The sequence below is a fragment of the Stegostoma tigrinum genome, chromosome 19, assembly GCF_030684315.1.
Source record: "Stegostoma tigrinum isolate sSteTig4 chromosome 19, sSteTig4.hap1, whole genome shotgun sequence".
In the NCBI taxonomy this organism is placed as follows: Eukaryota; Metazoa; Chordata; class Chondrichthyes; order Orectolobiformes; family Stegostomatidae; genus Stegostoma; species Stegostoma tigrinum.
Window position 1 is genome coordinate 5,144,877 of NC_081372.1, and position 11,503 is coordinate 5,156,379.

Sequence of the window (11,503 nt, forward strand, 5' to 3'; positions counted from 1 at the left end):
CCCTTGGACTGACAGCCAGTGCCCTTCCCAACCCTCAGGAGGAAATTGCTGGAAAAGTTCAGCAGGTCTGGCAGCCTCCCTGGAGAAAAAGGATGGGGTTAATGTTTTGGGTTTTGTTTATTTTTCTTGTTAATGTTTTGACCCTGAGGAAGGGTCACCGATGCTGAGACTCTGCCAGGCCTGCTGAGCTTTTCCAGAAAATTCCGTTTCTGTTCCTCACTTACAGCGCCCACAGTTCTTTCGGTTTTTATTTCACTTGGCCCAGTGGTTGGCTTGTGTTGCAGTCATGCCAATAGCTGAGGTTCCCAGTAAGGACGGTCTGTTTCAAGCTCTTCCCGACCCCCTGGTTAAACCACCATCGATTATCTCTCTCTAATGAGAGAGTAGCCCTCTACCTCCCAACCTTAGGATATCACTGAGCCTTTACGCCCTTCGGTGGTGTAGCTACTTTGTAAAGTAGGAGCCGCAGCAGATTGTGCACAGCAAGCTCCCACAAACAGCAATGTGATCATGATCTAACGCTGGTGAAAATCAAAAATTGGTCAGAATTGCTTTGAGACCTTTCCTTCTCACCTGTAAAATACTACACAACAAAAACAAAGTTGCTGGAGAAACTCAGCAGGCCTGGCAGCATCTGTGAAGGAAAAAAACAGAGTTAACGTTTCGGGTCCGGTGACCCTTCCTCAGAACTACAGCCAGGGTAATTTACATCCATCCCAGAGAGCAGAGTTTCTCAGTTTAATATCTCAGCTGAAAGGTGATATCTTTGGTAGTGTAGCTGCCCCTCAGCACTGCACTGAAAGTTCCATATCATGCTCAACGACTTTGAGTGGGGTGAAATGCCATGGCTCATACTTCTCAACAATAACTCAGATGCTTCACAGGAACAATTATTATACAGGACTGAAGTAATATCAGATGATCAAAAGCCCAGTCAAAAAGATAGGTTTAAAGAGTGTATTAAGAACGGAAAGTTACAGAACTGTGGGGACTTTAGAGCCGAGAAAAATTAAGATCCAGCTGCCAATTTTTTTTTCATATTGCAAAATTGTGGCTTGAGGAAAACTGGAGGTACTCAAAAAGTAAGAATTAGAGGAACATAGATATTTTAGAAGCTTGAAGAGTTGGAGGAGATTATAGTGCAGGGAAGTGGGAAGGCCATGGAGGGATTTGAAAACAAGGATGTAATGCAGAAATTGCTATCTCACGTGGACATCAGTGCAACATTTAAAAAATAATTAGAAGGAACTTTTTTGGGAGCCCTTCTTTAATCGCTCTACCATTGAAGGCAATGACTTCGGCTGCCTGGCTCCTAAATTCTGGAGTTCTTTCCGTATACCTCTCCTTCATCCTTTAAAACACTCCTTAAAGCCCATGTATAAGATTTGGCTTTTGCTCAGCTGCCCTACTGTCAAATGTGGCTCCAATGTAGCTATTTGTCGCTTTCCAAATGAGAATTGCCTCTGAGATGCATGTATAAAGCTTATGACATGAATCCCATTCTATTATGACGAGGTTTTTTTGTTGGCAATGTAGGTGTAGGGGCAAGTGGGAGGAGAAAATCTGTGAGCCCAGCCTATTACAGTGCCTGGCCTGGCTACTCTGTCACAGCAACAGTGACTGATACAGGGTAGATAGGGAGAAACCTTTCCCCTTTGTAGAGGGGTCAATATCCAGGGGGCACAGCTTTAACGCGAGGAGCAGGAGGCTTACGGGAGATTTCAGGAAATATTTTTTCACCAAAAGGTAAAGGGGATGTGGAAGTCACCGCTAAAAATCGTGGGAAACAGGAGCCCTCAAGAAATTTAAAAAATATTTAGATGAATACTTGAAAGGCCGTAGAACACAAAGCTACAGGCCAAGTGCTAGAAAATGGAATTGGATAGATAAGTGTTTAATGACCAGCTCTGACACAATGGGACGATGGGCCTGTTTCAATGTTGTACAAATGCTGTGAAAACAGAAACGGAAGGAGAAAGCCAAGTGATATGATCACTGGACTGTTAATCCAGAGACCCAAGTAATGTTCCTGGGACCCACGACAGATGAAGAGATGATAGAAATTTGAATTCAATTTGGGCAGCACGGTGGCTCAGTGGTTAGCCTCATTGCATCAGAGGCCTGGTTTCAATTTCACCTTTGGATGACTGTATGAAGTTTGCATGTTCTGCCTGTGTCTTCATGGGTTTCCTCCTACAGTCTGAAGATGTGCAGGTTAGGTGGTTTGGCCATGGTAAATGCAGGATTACAGGGATTGGGTAAGAGTTGGGTCTGGGTGGGGCCTCTTTGGAGGGTATGTGTGAAGATGATGGGACAAATGGCCTGCTACCGCACTGTAGGGATTCTGTCATTCCACGCTTGTGCGATTGCCTGCATGGAGTTTGCACATTCTCCCTGTGTCTGAGTGGATTTCCGTTGGATGCTCCGGTTTCCTCCCACAGTCCAAAGATGTGAACATTAAGTGGACTAACTAAATGCTAAATTGCCCATAGTGTCCAGGGATGTGCAGGCAAGATGGATTGGCCCTGGGAAATGCAGGGTTGCAGGGAGGGGATGGGGGAATGGGCCAGTGTGGGATGCTTTTCAGAGGGTCAGCATGCACTTGTTGGGCCAGGTGGCCTCTTTCCACGCTGTGGGGATTCCACAATTCTATGAAAAAATGCTGTAAATCACAGCAGGTTTCGCAGCTTCTATAGAGGGAGAGAGCGCAATAATGTTTCAAGTCTAAATGACTTCACGTGGAGTGGAGAAGGCAATATTTATGCAATAGTCAGGGGTTGGAGTACTAGAGAGAAAGGGTGCTGATAGTACAGATTGAGTGATCAGAATGAAGAGCAGAGAGTGGGGATAAATGGGTCTTTCTCAGGATGGCAGCTGGCGACAAATGGAATTCCACAAGGGTCAGTGCTGGGACCACGACTTTTCACTTTGTACATTAATGATCCACATGGAGGAACAGTGGCCATTCTGGCTCTATTTGCAGATGATACATAGACAGGTGGAGGGACAGGTAGTATTGAGGAGGTGGGGAGGCTGCAGAAAGACTTGGACAGGTTACGAGAGTGGGCAAAGAAGTGGCAGATGGAGTACAACGTGGGAAAGTGTGAGGTCATGCACTTTGGTAAGAAGAATAAAAGCATGGACTGTTTTCTAAATGGGGAGAAAATTCAGAAATCTGAAATGCAAAGACACTTGGGAGTTCTAGTCCAGGATTCTCTCAAGGTAAACTTGCACGTTGAGTCAGTAGTCAGGAAGGCAAATGCAATGTTGGCATTTATTTTGAGAGGACTTGAAAATAAAAGCAGGAATGTATTACTGAGGCTTTAAAAGGCTCTGGTCAGGCCACATTTGGAGGATTGAGTGCAGTTTTGGACCCCACATCTCAGGAAGGATGTACTGGCCCTGGGGCGGGTTCAGAGGAGGTTCACAAGAATGGTCCCAGGAATGGAAAGCTTAACACATGAGGAAAGTTTGAGGACTCTGGGACTATACTCATTGGAGTTTAGAAGGATGAAGGGGGATCTTATTGAAGAATGGCCTGAACAGAGTGGATATTGGGAAGATGCTTCCATCGGTAGGAGAATCTAGGACCCGAGGGCACAGCCTTAGAGTAAAGGGAAAACCTTTTAGAACAGAGATAAAGAGAAACTACATCAGCCAGAGAGTGGTGAATCTATGGAATTCACTGCCACAGAAGGCTATGCAGGCTAGGTCATTGAGTATATATAAGACTGAGATAGATAGATTCTTGATTATCAAGGGAATCAAGGGTTATGGGGAGAAAACAAGAGATTAGGGTTGAGGAACTTATAAGCCATGATTGAAAGGCCTAATTTCTGCTGCTACATCTCATGGTCTTATGATGAGAATGGCAGGACAATGGTGTGTCTAACTGCCAAACTGGAAAGAACAGATTGTCCCACTGAAGTGAGGAGAAGGGAGAGAAGACATGATGACAGAGAATACTTAAGTAAAGCTAAAAAGAAGGGACGGTGTGGAATGAGGTCACAATTTGAAAGTACGGAATTCAATATTAAATCCAGAAGCCTGTAAAGTGCCTTGCCTGAAGATGAGATGTTGTTCCTCCAGTTTGCGCTGTGATTCACTGGAACACTATAGTGTGCCGAGGACACACACTTGGAACATGCGAGCAGGACGCTGTGTTAAAATGACCAGCTACAGGAAGGTTAGGTCTATGCTCGTGCACGGACCGGAGGTGTTCTGCAAAACGATCACCCAGACTATGTTTGCTTTCTCTAATGTAGACTAGGCCACGTTGGGTGCAGTGAATACAACAAGATTGGAGGGGGTAACAAGGTGTGGAGCTGGATGAACACAGCAGGCCAAGCAGCATCTTAGGAGCATAAAAGCTGACGTTTCGGGCCTAGACCCTACAAGTAAAATGCTGCTTCACCGGGAAAGGCTGTTTAGGCCCTTGGATGGTGAGTGGGAAGGAGGTAAAGAGGTCGGTGTTGCACCTTCTGCAGTTACATGGGAAGGTGGAGTGGGAAGGTGCTATGGATTGGTGTTGGTAGTCATCAGGGAAATGCACAAATGCTCTTTAGGCAATGTGCTTCAGACAGAGTCTATAGAAGGGTGAGCAATGCACTATATTTTTTTCTTGTAATGTCAACATTTTGTAGCCCATCCCTGAACACACTCTAGAAGGTGAATGAGCTATTACGCTGCTATAACAGCATAGCCAGCTAATAAGCCATTATGCTGCTATAACAGTTCCAGTATTTTCACCCAGAGACAGTGAAGACACAAACATTTTCAAGTCAGGATGGTGAGTGGTTTTGGGGAATCTTCCAGGTGGTAGTGTTTCCATTTATCTGCTGCCTGTGTACATCTAGTTAGTGGAGGCTGTGGGTTTGGAAGTTGCTGTCAAAGAAACGTTACTGAATTACTGTAGTACACACTGCTGTGGCTGTTAATTGATGGTACAGAAAGTGTCAGTCACGGGGTGTCTTTTGTCATGGATGATGATGAGTTTCTTGTTGAGAGTGTAATCTGGCATCCAATCCTAGCATTCAATGCTTAATTCACCTGAACACCTGCAACTGTAATCTCTTGAACTCCCACCGTTCCCTTTACCCCAACTCCACCTTCAGCTAAGTGCACCCTAAACTCTGGAATTTCCCTCAAGATCATTGTATCGTCTGTCCTGTTTTAAGACTATTTGTTAAACTTGTTGACTGTGCTTTGACCCTGCTAATAATGTGTCTTGACTCTCCTTGGGATGAATTCCCATTTCATGAGTGTTGCACATATGCAAGTTGTTGTGAATTTCTCATTATCCCGTCTCCTTTAAACCTAACTCAACCCCTCCACCACTCTGATTTGGTTTGATTTATTATTGTCATATGAACCAAGATACAGTGAGAAATATTGTTTTGTGTGCCATTCAGACAAATCATGCCTTAGAGGGTGTGGAAGGTTTGAGTTACAGGGAAAGGCTGGCTAGTCTGGGACTTTTTTCACTGGAGTGTAGGAGGCTGAGAAGCGACCTGATAGAAGTTTATAAAATAATGAGGGGTATCGATACAGTTCATGATAGGTGTCTTTTCCCACTGGTGGAAGATTTCAAGACTAGGGAGCACATTTTTAAGGTGAATGGAGAGAAATTTAATGTAGAAAAGAGGGGCAAATTTTTTACACACAGGGTGTGGAGTGAACTTCATACAGAAGTGGTGGGTGTGGGTACAATTACAACATTTAAAAGACATTTGGATGGATACGTGAATGGGAAAGGTTTGGAGGGATATGGGCCATGAGCGGGCAGGTGGGACTAGCTTAGTTTGGGATTATGTTCAGCATGGAACTGGTTGGACTGAAGGGTCTGGTCCTGTGCTGTAGGACTCCATAAATACATCACAGTAATAGAACAGAATGCAGAATATAGTGCTACAGCTTCAGAGAAGGTGCAGAGAAAGATCAACTCTGATATATGAGAAGTCCATTCATAAGTCTGATAACAGCAGGGAAGAAGCTATCTTAAATCTGTTCACGTTGTGTTGTAGAAAGTATGACCTTGTTCCCACAAGCAATCTGTAAATTACAAAATCCCTCAATTGGAATTCAAAACCTAATTCTTTACTTTTGGGGGAAAAAAACAGAAGAACGAAAGATACACGTTAATTTCTTGTCAGTTCTGAGGCCAGATTTCTTTCTAAGAGAATGAAGGATTAAGATTTAAGACTGAAATATAGATAATATATAAGAATTAAAAGCAGGAGTGGGCTATTTGGCCCTTCAAGACTGGTCCATCATTCAATAAGTGCAGGGCTATTCTGATTGAGGATTCAGCACTATTTTTCTGTCAGTTCCCCATAACCTGGATACTGAGGGACAGGATCAACCAACGTTTGGATAGTCAAGGTCTGATTAGGGATAGTCAGTGTAAACTTGTACACGGGAAGTCATGTCTGACATATCTTTTAGAGTTTTTCTAAGAGGTAACCAAGAGGACAGATGAGGATAGGACAGTGGATGTTATCTATATGAACTTTAGTAAGTCCTTTGACAAGTTCCCGCATGGCAGGCTAGTCATGAAGGTTCAGCTGCATGGGATCCAGGGGGAGCTAGCTAACTGGATTCAAAATTGGCTCAATGGTAGGAAGCACAGGGTGATTGTTGAAGGTCGTTTCTCAGTCTGGAGGCCTGTGACTAGTGGCATGTTACGGGAGTTGGTGCTGAGACCTTTGTTATTTGTTATTTACATAAATGATCTGGATATGAATGCACAAGGCATGATTAGTAAATTTGCCGATGATACAAAATTGGGAAGGTCATCAAAAATTACGAGGGATCTTGATCAGATGTGGAAATGGGCTGAGGACTGGCAAATGCAATTCAATACAGATAAGTGTGAGGTATTGCACTTTGGAAACCAAGACTAAATGGCAAGCAGTGTTGTGGAACAGAGGGACCTAGGAGTGTATGTACATAGTTTGTTGAAAGCAGCATTACAGGTAGACAGGGTGGTGAAGAAGGCATTTAGCATGCTGGCCTTCATCAGCTGAGGCATTGAGTATAGGAGATATGTTATAGTTGTATAAGTCGTTGGTGAGGCCATGCTTCGAGTATTGTGAACAGTTTTGGTCATCCTGTTGTAAGAAAGACATAGTTACACTGGAATGTGTGCAACTAAGATTTACAAAGATGTGAACAAAGTGTGAAGCTGGATGAACACAGCAGGACAAGCAGCATCTCAGGAGCACAAAAGCTGACGTTTCGTGCCTAGATGAAGGGTCTAGGCCCGAAACGTCAGCTTTTGTACTCCTGAGATGCTGCTTGGCCTGCTGTGTTCATCCAGCTTCACACTTTGTTATCTTGGATTCTCCAGCATCTGCAGTCCCCATTATCTCTGTTTACAAAGATGTTGCCAGGACCAGTAGGCCTCAGTTATAAAGAGAGGTTGGCCAGGATAGGACTTCATTCCTTGGAATGTAGGAGAATGAGTGGTGACTTTATTGAGATGTATAAAATCATAAGGGTCATATACAGGATTTATGCATATAGTCTTTTTCCCAGGGATTGGGAATTGAAAACTAGAGGGCATGGGTTTAAGGTGAGAGTAGACAGATTTAAGAAGGACCTGAGGGGCAACTTCTTCACGCAGAGAATGGTGTGTATATGGAATGCGCTACCTGAGAAAGTGGTTGAGGCAGTTACAGTAGCAATGTTTAAAAAAACATTTGGAAAGGTACACGGATGAAAAGGGCTTTGGGATATGGACCAAATGCAGGCAATTGGAATTAGCTGATTGGGCACCATGGACCAGCTTGGGCTGAAGGGCCTGTTTCCATGCTGTATTATTCTATGACTCTAGAACCCTTGGCCCCCTTATCTATTAAATATCTATTTAACTCAGCCTTGAAAAAAGCTACAGATCCATTCTCCACGTATTTCTGGGGAAGTTAACTCCATGTTTCCCCCACAAAAGGAAACATCTTCTGGCTTTCTAACCCTCCGGTCCTAGCAAAAACTTGTGTGTTTCGTCACCTCCAGTTAATTCAAAAGAAAGAGCTTGATACAAGTTAATTACAAAGGGGGCGTGTGTAATAAATAATTCATTGATGAACCAGTGAGCCATGAGCATGTCATTATTGGCAATTAGCACTACTGTACCATTAACTTTCCCCTAAAATCACAATTTGATTTGGAAAGTCTTAAAGACTGCTGACTTGATTTGATTTATTTATTGTCATGTGTACCTAAGTACAGTGAAAAGCTTTGTTTGCGAGCAATATCGGCAAGTCATCGTAAGCAAGGACATACAGATCATAGGATGAAGAAAGGCTCGGACAGAGGAAGGCATAGAGATTACATCACACAGGATGTACACTAGACAAGATCAACATAATCAAGATCAGCATTATTTGATGTGAGAGAAATTAACCGAGTGGTATTGCACAAGTGGAATTCATTTAGTGCATTATGCCTTTGCAATTAGTCTCATTTCCCTGCTTTTCCCCTAGAGTCCTGTAAATTTTTACTTGTATTTATCTAATTCCTTTTTGAAAGTCATTCCACAATCTGCTTTTCCCTCCCTTTAAGGCAACACATTTCGTCTAGTGGTGTTAGGCCTAGGACTGTGAATTGAGAAAGTAAGGTAATGTTCTGGGTTCAGATCCGATCATGGTGAATAGTGGAATTTGAACTCAATACAAATCTGGAAACAAGAGCCTAGTGAATATTCACCATGGACGTCCAGTCCCTGTACACCTGCATTCCGCATGGAGATGGCCTCAAGGCCCTCCGCTTCTTCCTGTCCCGCAGGCCCGACCAGGCCCCCTCCACCGACACTCTCATCCGCCTAGCGGAACTCGTCCTCACACTCAACAACTTCTCTTTTGACTCCTCCCACTTCCTACAGACTAAGGGGGTGGCCATGGGCACCCGCATGGGCCCCAGCTATGCCTGCCTCTTTGTAGGTTACGTGGAACAGTCCATCTTCCGCACCTACACAGGCCCCAAACCCCACCTCTTCCTCCGGTACATTGATGACTGTATCGGCGCCGCCTCTTGCTCCCCAGAGGAGCTCGAACAGTTCATCCACTTCACCAACACCTTCCACCCCAACCTTCAGTTCACCTGGGCCATCTCCAGCACATCCCTCACCTTCCTGGACCTCTCAGTCTCCATCTCAGGCAACCAGCTTGTAACTGATGTCCATTTCAAGCCCACCGACTCCCACAGCTACCTAGAATACACCTCCTCCCACCCACCCTCCTGCAAAAATTCCATCCCCTATTCCCAATTCCTCCGCCTCCGCCGCATCTGCTCCCACGATAAGACATTCCACTCCCGCACATCCCAGATGTCCAAGTTCTTTAAGGACCGCAACTTTCCCCCCACGGTGATTGAGAACGCCCTTGACCGCGTCTCCCGCATCTCCCGCGACACATCCCTCACACCCCGCCCCCGCCACAACCGCCCCAAGAGGATCCCCCTCGTTCTCACACACCACCCTACCAACCTCCGGATACAACGCATTATCCTCCGACACTTCCGCCATTTACAATCCGACCCCACCACCCAAGACATTTTTCCATCCCCTCCCCTGTCTGCTTTCCGGAGAGACCACTCTCTCCGTGACTCCCTTGTTCGCTCCACACTGCCCTCCAACCCCACCATACCCGGCACCTTCCCCTGCAACCGCAGGAAATGCTACACTTGTCCCCACACCTCCTCCCTCACCCCCATCCCAGGCCCCAAGATGACATTCCACATTAAGTAGAGGTTCACCTGCACATCTGCCAATGTGGTATACTGCATCCACTGTACCCGGTGCGGCTTCCTCTACATTGGGGAAACCAAGCGGAGGCTTGGGGACCGCTTTGCAGAACACCTCCGCTCAGTTCGTAACAAACAACTGCACCTCCCAGTCGCAAACCATTTCCACTCCCCCTCCCATTCTCTTGATGACATGTCCATCATGGGCCTCCTGCACTGCCACAATGATGCCACCCGAAGGTTGCAGGAACAGCAACTCATATCCCGCCTGGGAACCCTGCAGCCATATGGTATCAATGTGGACTTCACCAGTTTCAAAATCTCCCCTTCCCCCACTGCATCCCTAAACCAGCCCAGTTCATCCCCTCCCCCCACTGCACCACACAACCAGCCCAGCTCTTCCCCCCCACCCACTGCATCCCAAAACCAGTCCAACCTGTCTCTGCCTCCCTAACCGGTTCTTCCTCTCACCCATCCCTTCCTCCCACCCCAAGCCGCACCCCCAGCTACCTACTAACCTCATCCCACCTCCTTGACCTGTCCGTCTTCCCTGGACTGACCTATCCCCTCCCTACCTCCCCACCTACACCTTCTCCACCTGTCTTCTTTACTCTCCATCTTCGGTCCGCCTCCCCCTCTCTCCCTATTTATTCCAGTTCCCTCCCCCCATCCCCCTCTCTGATGAAGGGTCTAGGCCCGAAACGTCAGCTTTTGTGCTCCTGAGATGCTGCTTGGCCTGCTGTGTTCATCCAGCCTCACATTTTATTATCTTGGAATCTCCAGCATCTGCAGTTCCCATTATCTCTGATCACAAGAGCCTAGTGATATTGGTAGACAAACAGGAAGCTGGAGGAACACCGCAAGCCCAGGCAGCATCTGTAGGAAAAGAGCAGTCAATGTTTCGGGTACGACCCTTCTTCAGGGCTGGGTGATGTTGATTATTAGGGGAAAAAAAAACTATCTGTTTCACTAATGTCAGGGTATAAAGGGCACTTTTTTGGGGGTTATAATCCAAAGGAAGGTCACCCTCGAGGGGAGGGACGGGAGGTTACCATCCTTACCTGGTCTGGCCTACATGTGATTACATACCCACAGCAATGTGGTCGATTTTTAACTACCCACTGGGCAATAAATGCTGGTCTAAAAATGTTGAGGTGATTAACGCTGCCCTTACTAACAACACCCAGATCCCGAGAATGAATTGATTGAAGTGCACAAGATCCTGAGTGATCTTGACAGGGCAGATGTTTCCTCTTCTGGGAAAATTGAGAATGAGTCACTGTTTAAAAATAAGAGGTTCTTTGTTGCAAAAAGTGAAATGTTTTCACTGATTGTTGAGAATGTTTTGGAACTCTTCCGGGAAGAGTAATGGGAAGCAGTGCCTGAACGTGTCTGAGGTGGAGGTGAACTTGATAAATTGGCCGGGGGGGGGTGTGGGAATGTGCAATATGAGGTTCTAATCATGATCTTATTAAGTGGCAGAGCAAGGCCCAGCGGCTGAATGGCTTTATTGTCCTTACAGATCTTTGAAACTGGAGCTGGGGGTAAACCTGACATTGCTTCAAGCCCCTTTCCCCCGGGTGCAGTTTGGTTCGTGGAATCTGATCACGGCAAAGCCACATTTCCCTCCAAAACCACCCAATTCACGGGCGCTGACTTTTTTTGTGAGAAGTGACCGGCGCTGCCCAAATGCAGCTTTCACACGAGCTGCAAGGACGAGTGGCAGGAGTCAGCTGCTCTCGAAGTTTGGACAACGTACAAC